The following is a 14,919-nucleotide window of genomic DNA, read 5'->3' as shown; positions in this document are numbered from 1 at the left end:
CGGAACAGCAAGGAGAGGGACGGCATGAGCACAGGGTGCTGGGGCACAACCAGGACTTGGACTTTCGGGAGAATGAGCTGGTTGGTGACGATGGGAAAGGGGGGCTCTACAACACCTTGTTTCAGACTGAACACAAAAAACAAATTAATTACAAATTCAGCCAATGAAGTTTTTCAGGTTTTCTTAGATTTTTTTTTTTTTATTTTTCCAAGGAAATTGTTTGACACTTCCATTTCACATAGGGAATTTAAAAATTCCAACATCTTCATCTCATCAACAACAGAGGGTTTTTCAATTTGTTGTTTTCTTTGTTTTTTTTTTCATTTTTATTTCCTTTTTATTCCTGGGGCAGGGTATGTCCTTTATAAGAAAAACACAAATATTAGCTTTCTAAATGCATTCTGCAAAAGATAAACACTGTGACGTCTGTGCCCAAAGTATATGAGCACCTGTATCTTTGCAATCACTGAAGTGATTTTTGGACGCCCACAACATACTGCACTGGCAAACAGGTATGGTTGCAATAATCATAAGATAAACATGTTGTGGATTGTGCATTTCTACAGTTATGAGAATATTCATTTTCCTGACGTGTATACACCCAGGTCCACATGAAATTTACTTACCTACAAATATACCTCACTTGAAAACTTTTAAGAGAAGCTGTTGTAGCATACTGAGGGATGTTCTGTTTTAATCTGCACCTAATTCTACCTGTTTGACAAAGCAAGGATGAAAGGAGAATTCAAATTGTAATTTTAAAGTCAAAAGTATTGATTGAAAATTCTGGTTACCTTTAAACAGTTCCTTGCATGTGGCATACTACTACTAGGGTTTAGAAGCTAGCAAACAGAGATGTAAAGTAATGCATATGTAGCTATAGGTCAGTTGTGTTTTGCATCCACTGCTATCATAATTTGCCCCCCAAAAAAGAAAATCATATGAGAGAATGATTACTGAAGAGAAAGAAGTCTGTATATTAGGCTTTATTTCCTTTAGTAATGCAAAGAGTATACTTTTGTTCTGAGTAGGATAGATTTGACCCTAAGTGAGAGGAGAGGTCCCAGTTGACTGGAATTTGGTGAACACTGTCCCAGTTTTCAAAAAAAGCGAAAAGGATGACCCTGGAAACCACAGGCCTATCAGTCTCACTTCAGTGCCTGGTAAAGTTACGGAGACAATTATTCTGGAAAGTGTTGAAAAGCACCTGAAGGACAACACAGTCATTGGTCACAGCCAGCACAGTTTCATGAGAGGAAGGTCCTGCTTATCAAACTTGATTTCCTGTTATGACAAGGTAACCCACTGTGGTGGTTTGAAACTCCCAAGAATCCAATTTCTAAGTTCAAACCCCCCTCCCACAATTTGCCCCTGTGAGAGGGTTTAGTGATGGCATGGACTCGATATCTTTCTCACCTCATGTGGAGAGTTTTCAGACAAAACACAACTATTTGGTATTGGGGGAAAGGGAAAATATTTACAAAGGTTTATTTACATACATATATATATTTACATTAAATTAAATTTCTCCTTTTCTTCAATAAAAGTCCAAGAAGAAAAGAGAAAAGTCTTTCTGTCACTTCTCAGGCCACAGTTCCTTCATTTCAGTTTTTTGTGGCACTGGTTAGTGTCTTTCATTTTTTCCAAGGCAGCAGATTAAAGTATGGCAGTCACGATTTTTGTTCTTACTTTGTGGAAATTCCAACCCTGAGCCCGAGCCTTCGGGGGATTTCCTTGTAGATCTTCACTCCTCTTGGGTTAGAACATTGAAGGCAGCTTTCATTTCAGTCTTACCAAAGCTCCTCTGCTCTGTCTCAACTCGCCAGCATGATAGCAGCAGCAGCAGCGGAGGCAAGGTCACCTCCTCCGCATTCCATCCTGGTTCAGCTCTCAGGACGACTCTGGGTTTCAAGGCTCCTTTCTCTCTCTCTGAAGCTGCTGCTGCATTTTGGGACTCCCTAAGGGTTTGGAAGTCCACCCCTGCTCTTCAGGACATGTCCGAGTTTTGGGAAAGTGACACAGTCTTACCCCAAAACAGCTCTGCTGAGTTTTTCTCTGTTTTGTTGCCAGTTCTCCCTCCTGCAGGAACATCTCTGCGTCTCTCAGCCGGTTTCATGTTATCTCGTTGCTACTGACTATCTTTTTGGCTTTCAGCCACCATTGTCTCTGTTCAGGGCTGCTCCGCTGCCGCTTTCAATGTCTTCTGCTGCTGCTGACAGTAAGGAAACTCTTCCAGCTCTTGATTATGGGACCCAGTCCAGCTTTGACACTATACCGGGTCTCCTGTAGCCTCAGCTGGGAGCTGGGGGCCCTTGGCCCCCAGAGGGGGCTCACTGGCCCCCTGCTTCCTTCTGGCTCAGATCATGGCTAACTACCTTCTAAACTATCTTCACCACCTTCTCTTCCGTTTCTGTCGGTATGTAATTTCTGTAGGGCGAATATGAACTTTTGATTGGTCCAGTATTATCAGTGGGGCAAACCATTACTACCCCAGAGAAAAGGTTTTTCAAACCACCACACCCACACAGTTGATCAAGGGAAGCCATGTGATGTAATCCTTTTGGATTTCAGCAAAGCTTTCGATACTGTGTCTCACACAGTATCGTTCTGGACAGAATGTCCAGCACGCAGCTGGAAACACATCATGCAGCGAGTGAACAAGTGGCTCACAGGTCAAGCACAGAGGGTAATAGTGAATGGGGTAACATCAGACTGGTGACCTGTCACTAGTGGGGTTCTACAGGGCTCCATCTTAGGCCCTGTGCTCTTCAACATCTTCATGAATAACTTGGACCCAGGACTAGAAGCAAATTCATAGATTATATGAAATTGGGAGGAACTGTTGACTCCCTAGAAGGCAGGGAGGTCCTGCAGAAAGACCTCAGCAAATTATAGGACTTGGCAATCACCAACAATATGAAGTTCAACAAGGGGAAGTGATGGGCACATGGGATGGGGCAAACCCTGGATGTTCATATAGGCTGGGGAATGAGATGCTGGAAAGCAGTGCCACAGAAAAGGACCTGGGGGTCCTGGTCATGACAGATTGAATATGAGTCAGCAGTGCCCTGGCAGCCAGGAGGACCAACCATGTCCTGGGAAGCATCAGGCAAAGCTGGTCGGGGGAATGTCTCACTCTGCTCTGCACTGTGGCAGCCTCACCTTGAATATTGTGAGCAGTTTGGGACACCACAATATAAGAAAGATATTAAGTTATTAGAGAATATCCAAAGGAAGGGAACAAAGGTGATGAAGGGCCTTGAGGGGAAGGCGTATGAGGAGTGGCTGACGTTACTTGGTGTGTTCGACCTGGAGAAGAAGAGACTGAGGGGAGACCTCATCTCAGTCCACAACTTCCTAATGAGAGGAAGTGGAAGGACAGGCACTGATCTCTTCTCTGTGGTGACAGATCCAAGGGAATGGCCTGAAGTTGTGTTAGAGAAGGTTTCGATTGGATATTAGAAAAAAAGTTCTTCATCCAGAGGGTGGTTGGGCACTGGAATAGTCTCCCTTGGAAAGCGATCCCAGCACCAAGACTGCCAAAATTCAAGAAGTGTTTGGACAATGCTCTCAGGCACATGGTATGACTCTTGGGGATGGTTCTGTGCAGGGCTAAGAGTTGGATTCCATGGCACTTGCAGGTCCATTCCAACCCAGAACATTCTGTGACTCTGTTGTTTTGTGACTTTTACCTCACAGTTGCATTTCAAAAGTACAAGAATAAATTGTAACAGGGGATAGGTTTAGGCTACTGCATTTCACCTTGCAAATATCACACTTGGGATTAGTATTTTACAGAAGGCATATTATGGTTAACATACAGTGTTGTATGACAAAAAGTCAACTGGGTGCAGGATGTCAAAAAGACGACTGTTACACTATTTTTATACTTGATTATCTAGAACATATAACTTCTGTGTTCATCACAGCATTCTGTGTCTTTGTACTGGAAAATGCACAAGTTAGAAATGTCTGATTCCAAATATTAAGAACATACATATATTTTTAAAGATAAAAAGCAAACAAAATAGTTTTTCTGTGGTTTTGTCAGTTTTAACTAGCAGATCCTTCTGTATTACACCTGTGTGCACACATAGATAAATGGGAAAGATCAAATCTCCAAAGTTGTAAATTAAATTATCTTTCTGAAATGGGTCTTCTACGGTGCATAATAGCTTTTTTCCCCTTATCAAAGAGACTCTTGTACACATTTATAAATTCAGATACATGTTTTATAACATCTGAAAAATTGTGTTCATGAGAAAACAGAAGGGAAAAGTGATGACAATTTGGCTGAAGTCCCAGCAAAAACAGGAAAAGCTCTGTAGAGAGTTTACATTAAACCTGCTACATACACATATTACACTACATATTTATGCAAAGTTAATGTAGATAGTCCTGTCTTATGAGACTAGACTAGAGTATAACTCTTCTTTGGCTAAGTGAAGCTGTAACAGACTGCTCCAGCCATGGATAACCTTACATAACAGGCTGCCAGAAATGCAGGTTTACAACTTCTGTGAGATTTTGTAAACTGAATTGCCGTAGGCTTAGGTATCAAGTCTTTGACCTCTCTAGTTCTCAGGAAGGCTGAAAATGGATTAAGGATATAAGGAAGGGATACAGCCTCAGTTTGCACCTTTTGCCCATCTGCTTGCTGGAATAGCTTGCTGGAATAGCTTGCTGAAAGAAGTGTTAGACTGGACTTTTCTTTTCTGAACTGACACAGTAATGGGAATGATTGCAGAAAAATTAAAATCAACTACTTGGAGAACTAGAGGTTTTCCAAAATACATAAATGCAAACCCCAACTTACAGAAAGTAAGTTCTTGAGTCAAAGAGGGGAAAAAAGAAGAAAAAAATATGAAAATGTGCGCTTTTGGTATAGTTCTGATGTAGAAAAAGAGTGTGATTTGTATAACACAGTGTAAATAACAAAAAACTACATTTAGCTTACTGTTATGTGTTGAAATCAATGAAGTTATATCAGCTAAAAACTTTCTATCACATTTATCTGTAGTAGTCCTTCCTTCCAGATTGAGTTCCACTGAATAATATAGAATTTCTCATTCCTCCCATTCATATCAAAGTATTATTTTTTAATTTCTGTAATTAACTTCAAGTTATTAAAACATAATTTGTTTTGGGAAGATAGGTCCAAAGTCAAGTCAATAATAACTTCTTCTGAGTAATACTTATCATAGACTTCTTGAGTAAATCACCCCAGAAATAGATGTTGCTTTCAAAAGACAATAAATATTCTAACTGTATCAAAAGTTTATCTGGAAATCTATTATCGAAAAATCCCATAATAATAAAAAATGCCTTCAACACGTACCTTACTGTGTGGTTAAAAAAAAGTTCCATAGACATTGTGATTAGTCAGCAACCACATGTACATTGGACTTTACATTTTACCACAAAAAGTATTGTTCTGAAAACTCTGCATGATGGAACCCAGTGAGTCCCCATGAGTAAGCACCTATCTGAGACTTCAGAGAGCATTAAAAAAACAATATACACTCTCCAATTTAGTGTTTTATAATTGCTAAGGCTAAGCAGATACCAAAGCTAAGCTTTCTTTTTAAAAATAGTATCTTCACTTCTATAATAATTATGGGATCACAAGATATTCCCTCTTGCTGCCAGAGATCACATTTTATTTTCTATCGCTCTGTGCTAGCAAGAACTTCCTACAGCTGTTGCTTTAGCAAACTTAAGAATTTCCTGGTATTCTTACCTGGATTGTAACCCAAGTGAAATGGTACCATTGTTATGAGACCTTTTGAAAAAGAGTTCAAGTGGCCCAAGTCCATTTTTACTGGACTTTGTGAGAAAAAAGTCCAGTAGCTACCAATTTGTGTTATGGCCAGGATGGAGACTGAGAGATGGCTAAAGCAAATCATCTCATGACTTGATGAACAGCAGTCCCAAGTGAGGCCCTCTGAGCTCTCCTGGGCAGCTATGTAAGCACCTCTCTCCCAGTGGGATGCCTTTTGGAGCCTGACAGCTCTCTAGTGCGCAATGAGTGAAAGACTGCCACTGATGATGAAGCCTGAGCTGATACTGCCTCCACACACATATGCTCCTTGAGGTGCAATCCATGCCCGTTCAGAAGCACTAAGGGATTTGATATGAATATTTGACTGAACTCAAGGGGAATTTTTGAGTTTAGGTTCCTTTAAACACATAGATATAGATGTATACAACTCTTTATCTATTCCCCTATGTGAGAATTGGTTACGGTATGAATGTTGTTATCCTGAATCCATTATTAAGTCACTGTTATAATTGTAGCAAATATTTTTGAATAACTGTATAAATGTTAAATTAGTCAATGATTAAGTGCTGCTTAACTCTTTTGAACACTTACCTTTTTCTATCCATATCCTTTGCATTTTTACCCTTTTTCATTCCCAGTCTCCACGTATATTGTTCTAAATTGATTCTAATCTGACTTCCTTGTGTATTCTTCATCTCTGTAGTAACAGAGTGAACCTTGTCATTGAAGTCTATTAAAATTGCGCTTTCACAAATTTATATTAAAACCTGTTTTATGACAATCGCTTTGATGACAATTCTTTAAGCAGCCTAATCGTTCATTTGTGACGTGAGTTTGTCAAGCACAGGCATCAGTGCCCAAACAGATGGGAACACATAAGAGCAGTCAGTAGTCTTAGCATCCACTTTTAGCAATTCTGTACATCCTGCATCAATTATGTCAGCACTTGACAGCACTGTGACTATCTTACCCACTCATACGTGCATCAGTTACCTGAATGATGTAGCATTTGACAACGCATACCCAGGTTTTAAGTCTGTTTATTGCATGTGAACCCTTTCTACTTTTTTCTTTTTCTAGCCTTCTAGTACTGAAAGCTGTAAAACAATTATCAACACTCAGTTTAGACTTACGCCTGAAGCTAATGTCACACAACATTTACATCAACACAACTCAATGAGTTTAGTCACACTACTCTTAACTACTCCAGCAGGGGAACAAGGTCAGACCTATATAGTGAGAGGTGATTTACATTTTAGGTGTGATTTTTGCTATTTGAATTGTGTGTGTTTTCACAGTTGGCAAATATTATAACAACCACTGTGACTCCATTAGTTCTAGTGTGGATTCCTGAGAAAATGAATGTGGTGTAACATTGTGCCCACAAAAGCTGAGTATCTCCCAGTAGATAGTAATGCACTCTGCAGAAGGGAAGTTGTATGTTAACATGTGGAGAAATTGTCATATTACTTGTCATCTTTTGACTCAATCATTTGCATATCAGTGGTTGATGGAGGACTCTTGGCACTTGTCCATCATATTTGGTCTTTGTTCTGCTGTAGAATGTACTAGCAGTCACCAAGTCAAACTAAGAGTTGCTTAGGGAATTTAGACAAGTCCAACCTCTCAATAATGTATGGCATGATTGAATCTTCAAGTGTGTCACTTATTATGGGTTGATTTCAGGTATATCAATGTCCACCACAGTAAAGCAATGTATGTCAGTATGGAGAAAATGCAAGAATTCTGTGGTATAGTATACTATTGTTATTGAATTTTTTCAGGATAAAATAGGCTCTTGAAGTGAACTACATGTCTGATACACCTCAGAGTGTCACATGTATGCTGCATAAAAAGTAAGGCTTAGTTCAACTTGGTATATACTGGAAAAAAGGCATTTAACATGCTGAGAAATAATACAAACATTTAACACATGCTCCATGTTAACTGTAATTCAGATTTTCATTGAAAGCGAAAAATGTTTTAATTTTCAATGCTCTACAGAATCTTTGTATATCTGACTCTGGGAAGCAGTTGTTAGGAAAATTCTAGGCACAACACTACTAAATTTGTTGCCAAGCAACAAACCCCTAGCTCCAAGACTCATGGTCAAGTTCCTATAAATGCAGTTAGAGGAGTGATGCCCAAAGCAAAAGGAATTGATGAGTGTTTGTCAGTTGTTGGAAAACTAGTACAGCAGACAATTTTATGGGAAATGCTTCAGTCATTGTGCTACTTTTTACAATGTGTGTCCTTATAGTTGAAAAGAACAGCACCAAAGCAGTTGGGAAAATACTGGAGCTTTATAAAGTGTCACATATTGAAGGAAGAGAAGACGAAGTCCCCAGCATGCAACACTGTTCAGACTGTGATAGTGTGTGAGCCAACAGGCTGGCTCTGAAGCAGGTCATGCACTAGGACTTCCAGAATGAGATAACCAAAATTGTTCAGGAGAGGTGTGATTTGTCTGTCCTTCAACCTGAAAGTGTTTGTGTTGATTATTGTTTTAAAGTAATTTTAAAACCTTGGAGTTTGTTGTTTCTGACTTTTCTGTTGTTAACAGACAATTTTTCTGTTGTTGTTTTCTGAGTTAACTGTGAGGGGAATGATTTGCACCTTGTCATCGCAAGCGTGGTTGAACTGGAGTCAACTGAGTGGTGTAAAGATCCTATCCTATGAAGCTGGACATTCTACTTCTGTTCTATTTCTTTATACAAACAAGACCTACTTTCCCCACCCCAACCCCTCCCCAAGGGCTACCTTTTTAATTCTTGTTGTCTTTGAAGAAAGCGGTATGTCTGAATTAAAAAAATCTCTTCTGTTGCTGTTTTCTTCTGTGGATGACCACCCACAATAAACTTGAAGAAGAGCTTTTACTGGTCAAAGAGATTTAATTTAGCTATTTTCTTAATCATTTTCTTCAGTGGATTTTTTATTACCTCTATGAACTCTCATGTTTCACTGGGTTTTATAATTTTCTGAAGACAGCTGCACCAGTAAAGTGTCGCTTGAGTATGACTGCTCAAATCTGTTATTTTCTGTATTAGACGAACTTGTGTATTGAAAGAAGTTGTGCTGCTCCTGGAGAACAGGTCTACTGATTTAATATTGACTGAGACCCAAAGATGTTTTAAGACTATATAGTCAGTGGACATGCATTGCTTTCTGATTGGAATTTTAATATGTTGTTCTTCATAATTAAATATCATTCTAAAAAGTACCACAGAGATTCCATGATATGACTTCATTAATAGTTGAGGTATCACGAGCAGAATTTTTGTGTATACGTGTTTAATCCTCAGCATTTCTTGCATCATGTTTTCTTTCAAATGGCATTAATAAATTTCAACACTAGGTGAATGAATTGTTAAAATTAATTCTTTTGCAGTCTTTCTTTAATATACATTTAGCTCTGAAAACCTGATAGACTAATAGACTGTCTACTATAAACATTACATACAGACTTACAAATTGTTTAGTAAAAGTACAAGTCTTTTGTTTCTTACCCATTCACTACTTCCATTGATAAATATTTGTTTATGTCAAAACCTAATTTTGATGGCTGAAATCCCTCAAATCTGAGGTAACTCAAGTTACTTAAAAGACTGCAGTGGTAAATAGTCCTATGTTGCCAATTCAGCAGTTTATAATGTACTTTCAACATTTTTAATGCTATGCATATGATTAGTATTTGTTATGGCATTATTTGTATAACACCTCTTTTGGAATAATGGAAAATAGCAATTCTGGGCTCAGTTCTCATTTAATTTACATCCATACTTAGCAAATCCAGACTAAAAATTAAATAATTTAAATGTATAGCATGTGTAAACAAGATTAAGCTTAGGCTTTGTGGTAAGGAAAGCAGATGTGGTTGGATTTTTTATGCTACATTATCAAAAGTGTTTTAGTCAGACACCCAAGCATTAATAATCTGTTCTGTTTTGTTTTGTTTTGTTTTGTTTACTGTTATCTGAGAAACTTCTTGCAGTTCGGTTTTCTGTTTAATAGTTATCAGTAGCATTTTCCAAATAGTATCTGAAGTGACTTCTCAGTCCAATGCATATAATCACTATTTATTTTATTACTCAATAGTTGCAACTGTTTTCCTTCTAAGGTTACATCTGTCTTTCCTAAAATCCTTCTATTTTCCTGCTTCAGATATTGTTACTTTCATTAACACTTCAGATATTCTCACAGTAGGTCAAGCAAAGAAAGCTCAGTGATTATTCCTGGTTAACTTTTGATCGGTTTCCAATAAAAAAAATGTCAGTGGGAGCTGCTACAGTTATAGGAGCAAGAGGAATGTGTAATGTTTTCAATCCTTTTACTGTCTGTCATTCCAATTTAGTGTTTTAAACTGGGTCTTAATCAACTGTAAATAACCAGTGTGAGAATGGTGACAGTGTCAAATTGTGGGAGACCTAAAGGTGTTAAATTCTGAATTAACATACACTTATAAAAAAAATGCCAAAAGACTTCAATTACTGTTGTGCTGGTGGTGCTGTTACAGGAACAACAAAGACTCTGTGTTCACCTCTAATACTGGCGACTGATCAAGGAGTTTTCAAATTGTGGCTAGACATTAAAAAGAGAAAATCAAAATGGTGGAGGAAGAAAATCCTGTAGTTGTTTTTAGAATTATTAATATAAAATAAACCCATGGCAAAGTAGAAATTAACTATATAATAGAAAATCAGTTAGCATTTACACAACTCGACAAGAAAAAAAGATCCTCTTTTTTATATCCAATAGCAGGACCTAGAGGTCAGTTAGCAGTTTTGTAGGGCATAATTTAGAATGAAGACCTATGGCAGAAAAATTAACAATGCTTGAGCTTAAAAATTGAGCTATTCCAGTTTTTGTACCACCTACTTTAACTGATTTACCTTGCTTATTTCTCTGTTCAAGCTGTTCAACACTAGTTGGGGTTAGTTCTGTTCAACACTAGTTGGGGTTAGTTCCTAGAAACCACATTTTTCTCCGAGTTTTAATATATCCTAAAACTATTTATCACTTTAATGGGGAGCATGCACCACCAGAGTTCTGTTCTTTTTTTACTTCCCACTTTAACACTCACATCTGACAAGCAATAAGAATGTAACTGCTGTATTAGACTACCTTTATTTTCATATTTAGTTATTAGAGTGTCTCATGATATTATTTATAATTTCTTCTTATTCACACTTGGGGTTATTTTTATACTTACAATAAAAATCTGTGTTATAATTTTTATTTCATTCTATAAAACTTGTATATCCACATGAAGTTTTAAGCTATCATATTTTCTCTATCATCATTTTCTGTTTTCAAAACTTCCTGTGTACTAAGGCTTGTAATACACTATGACTGATGCAATTTCAACCTCATTAAAAAGTAAGGGTAAAACTAATTTAGTCTGAAAGTCCAGGTTTTCTGAACATATGTAAATAGATAGGTCTTATTGGCTCATGTGACCAAGGGCTGGGAGACAGGAACATATAGTGTTTATAGAAAATAATGACCTGTTTCCTAATTCCCATTTCCACCCACTCAGCCATTGCCATAACTTGAAGTATAAAATATTCTCAGTTTTTTCAGCTCCATGACCCTGGAGTCCCTAGGGAGACATGGTTGAATGGATGTCCTGTTCCTACCAACCCTCAGCCTAGTGCTACTGAAATCCCTCATTCTGAAACTTCCCATCTCTCTTATATGCAGTTGTCTCTCTTCACAATTCCCTGCCTCAAATGTAGAAACACGGGTTGCTTGAAGAGGACAAAAGTGGTGAAGTGGTCAAGATTCATAAAGTGGTGAAGATTGTCTGAACTCAGGTTACCATACTTTTTGTTGCCATTAATTTGGAAGATTATTGTTTAACTTTTTCACAGTCATTCTCTAGTCAACACCAAAGTTAAATGAGAAAAATAATATCTGCCATCAAACATGATAAAAAATAAAGGATAGATTAGGGATTTCAAGCTACAGCTGTTTGTTCTATTTACTATTTTTCCAGTCTAAAGTGCTCTTACCATGCCTTACTCATCTGCTTGCAACAGTCCTTCTGAACATTGTTGGCTCCTGGAATTCACTAACAGATGGAGAAAGGAAGGGAAACTTTCCCATCATCAACAAAAGTTCCTTACACATCAGAGCAGCATACCTCTCACATTTGTGCCTGTGCTTTTAATTTCGTTTAAAACCAACATTTTTTCATTATGATGAGATCTTTACTTTTATAAGGAGGCAATGAAGAGACAACCAAGGGAACGTTCAGTCTAGATTCTCAGTTCATGGTCACCAGACTGAGCATGATCTAGAAAAAGAAACCTGACTGTGGAATTTTCATGCACTTCTATTTGCTCAACCCTTTTAAGGACATTATTGTACTTCTGGGCTGTTGGAACACATTTTACTAGAAATTCAGTATGGAGATGATCCAGGTGGCAGCTGTTAAAAGTACTTTCTACTCTTTCTGTTGAACTGTCAATTTTACTATATACACCTTGATATTTCATCTGAACAGTTTTCTTTGCTTATTCATTGTTGCTTACTGGGATTGTCTTTATTATACCTGCATGACAAATATCTAGACTATACAAACACATTACAACCATAAAACTACCTCTGTGTGTTTATATAGTTTAAAACTGTCTATATTTAGGAGTGATATCTGGAAAACCTGCCATAGCTTTACATAAACAATACATCCGTGAAGTGATACTGATGTAGTGGTGGTGTGATGAATTTAACTCCAATTTAAGCTTAGATGGTCACATAAATAAGCACGAGCTTTGTTCTATGTCTCTTAAAAGTAAAATGTTATTAGTGTTTCATTTGACTGATGTTTCTTATTCTTCTCATAAAGCAATTTCATGTTCACAGACTGTTAATGATTTAGTTGCCCTGCTGGACTGTGTTCTGTATCTTCTTTTTGTTATACAACTAGAAGCCATAAAGTTTTGCATTAATTTCAGCTCACAGGGTGGTGTTTTCCCAAGTCAAACTCAGTATAAGGCTTGTCTGTGTGTTTTTACGTTATATCTGTTAAATGACTTAATAACAGTATTATGCAAGACTTTTAAAATTAAAAATTCATTACAAATTAATACCATCACTGCGTTACCCATTTTACTAAGCACAGTGGTGGATTCAGAAAAAAATAGTATAACATTGTGGAGAATCACAAACCTTAGAGGAGATCTGTGCCAGAGCAAAGTACATAAGAAACTGAGATAATGAGATACATAGAAGTCAATAGAAACTAAGACTTCTGCAACACAGGCTTTTTGAAGACATTGCCAGAGATTTCAATCAATCTGTGCTTAAATGACAAAGTTAAATATCTACTACTACTTAACTTGCAGCCATGCAACCTTGGGGTCTGCTCTGCGAACAATGCCAAAATTCAGTGACTTTGATGACTTTGAATGGATGATTTCAAAGAGAAAAAATGGCTGCTGGATTATTTCTTCTCTCCAGGAGAGGAGAAAGTGGGCTGTAAGGCATTTTGTGTACTTTCTCTCTTGCATAGTGACTTGGTGTAAGCAGAAAGTAAAGGCAAAAAATACTTCAATTCAGTGATCTGTATTGCATTGAGGTGAGGAGTAATTGCAGTATGACTAGACATATTTGAATTGTTTATAGCATAAGAACACCTTGGAATGCATCCACTAAGAATGTGTTAGAGCAGAACTCAGTGAAGGCTGGGTGATATAGTATACTGTGCCCCTTTTAACAAGATGACTGCAGAACTAGGCAGAAATCTTATGCTTACTTTTCCAGCATTTGTTTCCAGTATAGTACAGTAATATTTAAAGATGCAGAGTAAGGATTTAAGGAGTCACAATTGACATGGAACTGTTTGAATACACAGGAAGAAGTATGCCATGACTGTGGAATCATTAGAGTTGCATTTCTTGTTAAAGGTGTGGAATTTAGCCTGAGGTAAAATTCCTGTTAGAAAGTTTTTCCCACATTGGTTGAATAAGGACTTTTTTTAGCAAAAGAAAGAATGTAAACCAAAATGTTCTTTTAGCAAGGCAAAAGAAAGAAGAAAATCCTGCCTGAGTCTGGACTGCTGGCTTGCTGGAGTACTGAGATTTCTACCTGGACTGTATCTCCAAAACTCCTGTAAAAGCTGAGGAAATACATGAAGCTGTTTAAAAATCTGAAGACCCTGGTTCTTGTGATTTCAGTCCAAGACTTCAGTCAGGAGATTTAGTACTTCTATTTAACTAATGTGTATTGTAGATAATTCGAAAGATTGCCACTTCTTCCTCTATTTTTCCCACCTACCATTTGTATTCCATAGTTTATTCTGATTGAAAACAGAATGGAGTAATTCACACTATATTTCTGAATGATATAATCCTAAAAAACTCAAATCTCCTTTTCCTAACCACCATGACACCCTAATTCACTTATTCCAGAGAAAACTTGGCCTCTGAGATTGCTATGATACAGAATAGATTTTGACCACACTGTTTAAGATTAGCCCTTGAAGTGCAGAGGTGATTGAGACACCCTGTGGTTCGGTCCCCCATGCCCTTAAGGTGACATTTTCTATCCATGCACTTTCAGTCCAAACTTCTTGATACAATGCAATGCTGTTTTCCTCTTCTAGAGTATCTGCAGCACTGATAATTTACAAGAAGAAATGAAGCCTGCTTGGATTTTGCAGAAAATGAAGTTTCTGCACAAGTCTGCAAGGTTTTTGCCTGAAGGTTGTACTCCCAGCTGGATTTTTTGGTCAGAAGCAACTCTGACCAAGGGAAACTGAAAACAAGCTTGAAAAGTACGGTGACCTGGCATGCCCCAGTAAATGAGAGAGCTCTTTGACCATGTAGTTGTACCCAAAAAGTTTCACAGAATCACAGATGGGTCAGGTGGTAAGGGACCACAGGTCATCTGATCCAACCTCCCTGCTCAAGCAGAGCACAAATCTCATCCTGGAACTCATGGCACAGGGTTGCATCCAGACGGTTCTTGAATTTTTCCAGTGAGACAGATTCCCCAGCCTCTCTGGGCAACCTGTTCCAATGCACGGTCACCTGTGCAGTAAAGAAGTTTATCTTTATCATAGAATCATAGACTCAGATGGGTTGGAAAAGACCTCTGAGATCATCTAGTCCAACTTCTGATCCAACACCACTGGG

The sequence above is a fragment of the Neopelma chrysocephalum genome, unplaced genomic scaffold (assembly GCF_003984885.1).
Source record: "Neopelma chrysocephalum unplaced genomic scaffold, ASM398488v2 Primary Assembly neopelma1_96657, whole genome shotgun sequence".
Taxonomy (NCBI): Eukaryota; Metazoa; Chordata; class Aves; order Passeriformes; family Pipridae; genus Neopelma; species Neopelma chrysocephalum.
The sequence above is the reverse complement of the archived record's forward strand: the minus strand, read 5'-3'. Positions refer to the sequence as shown.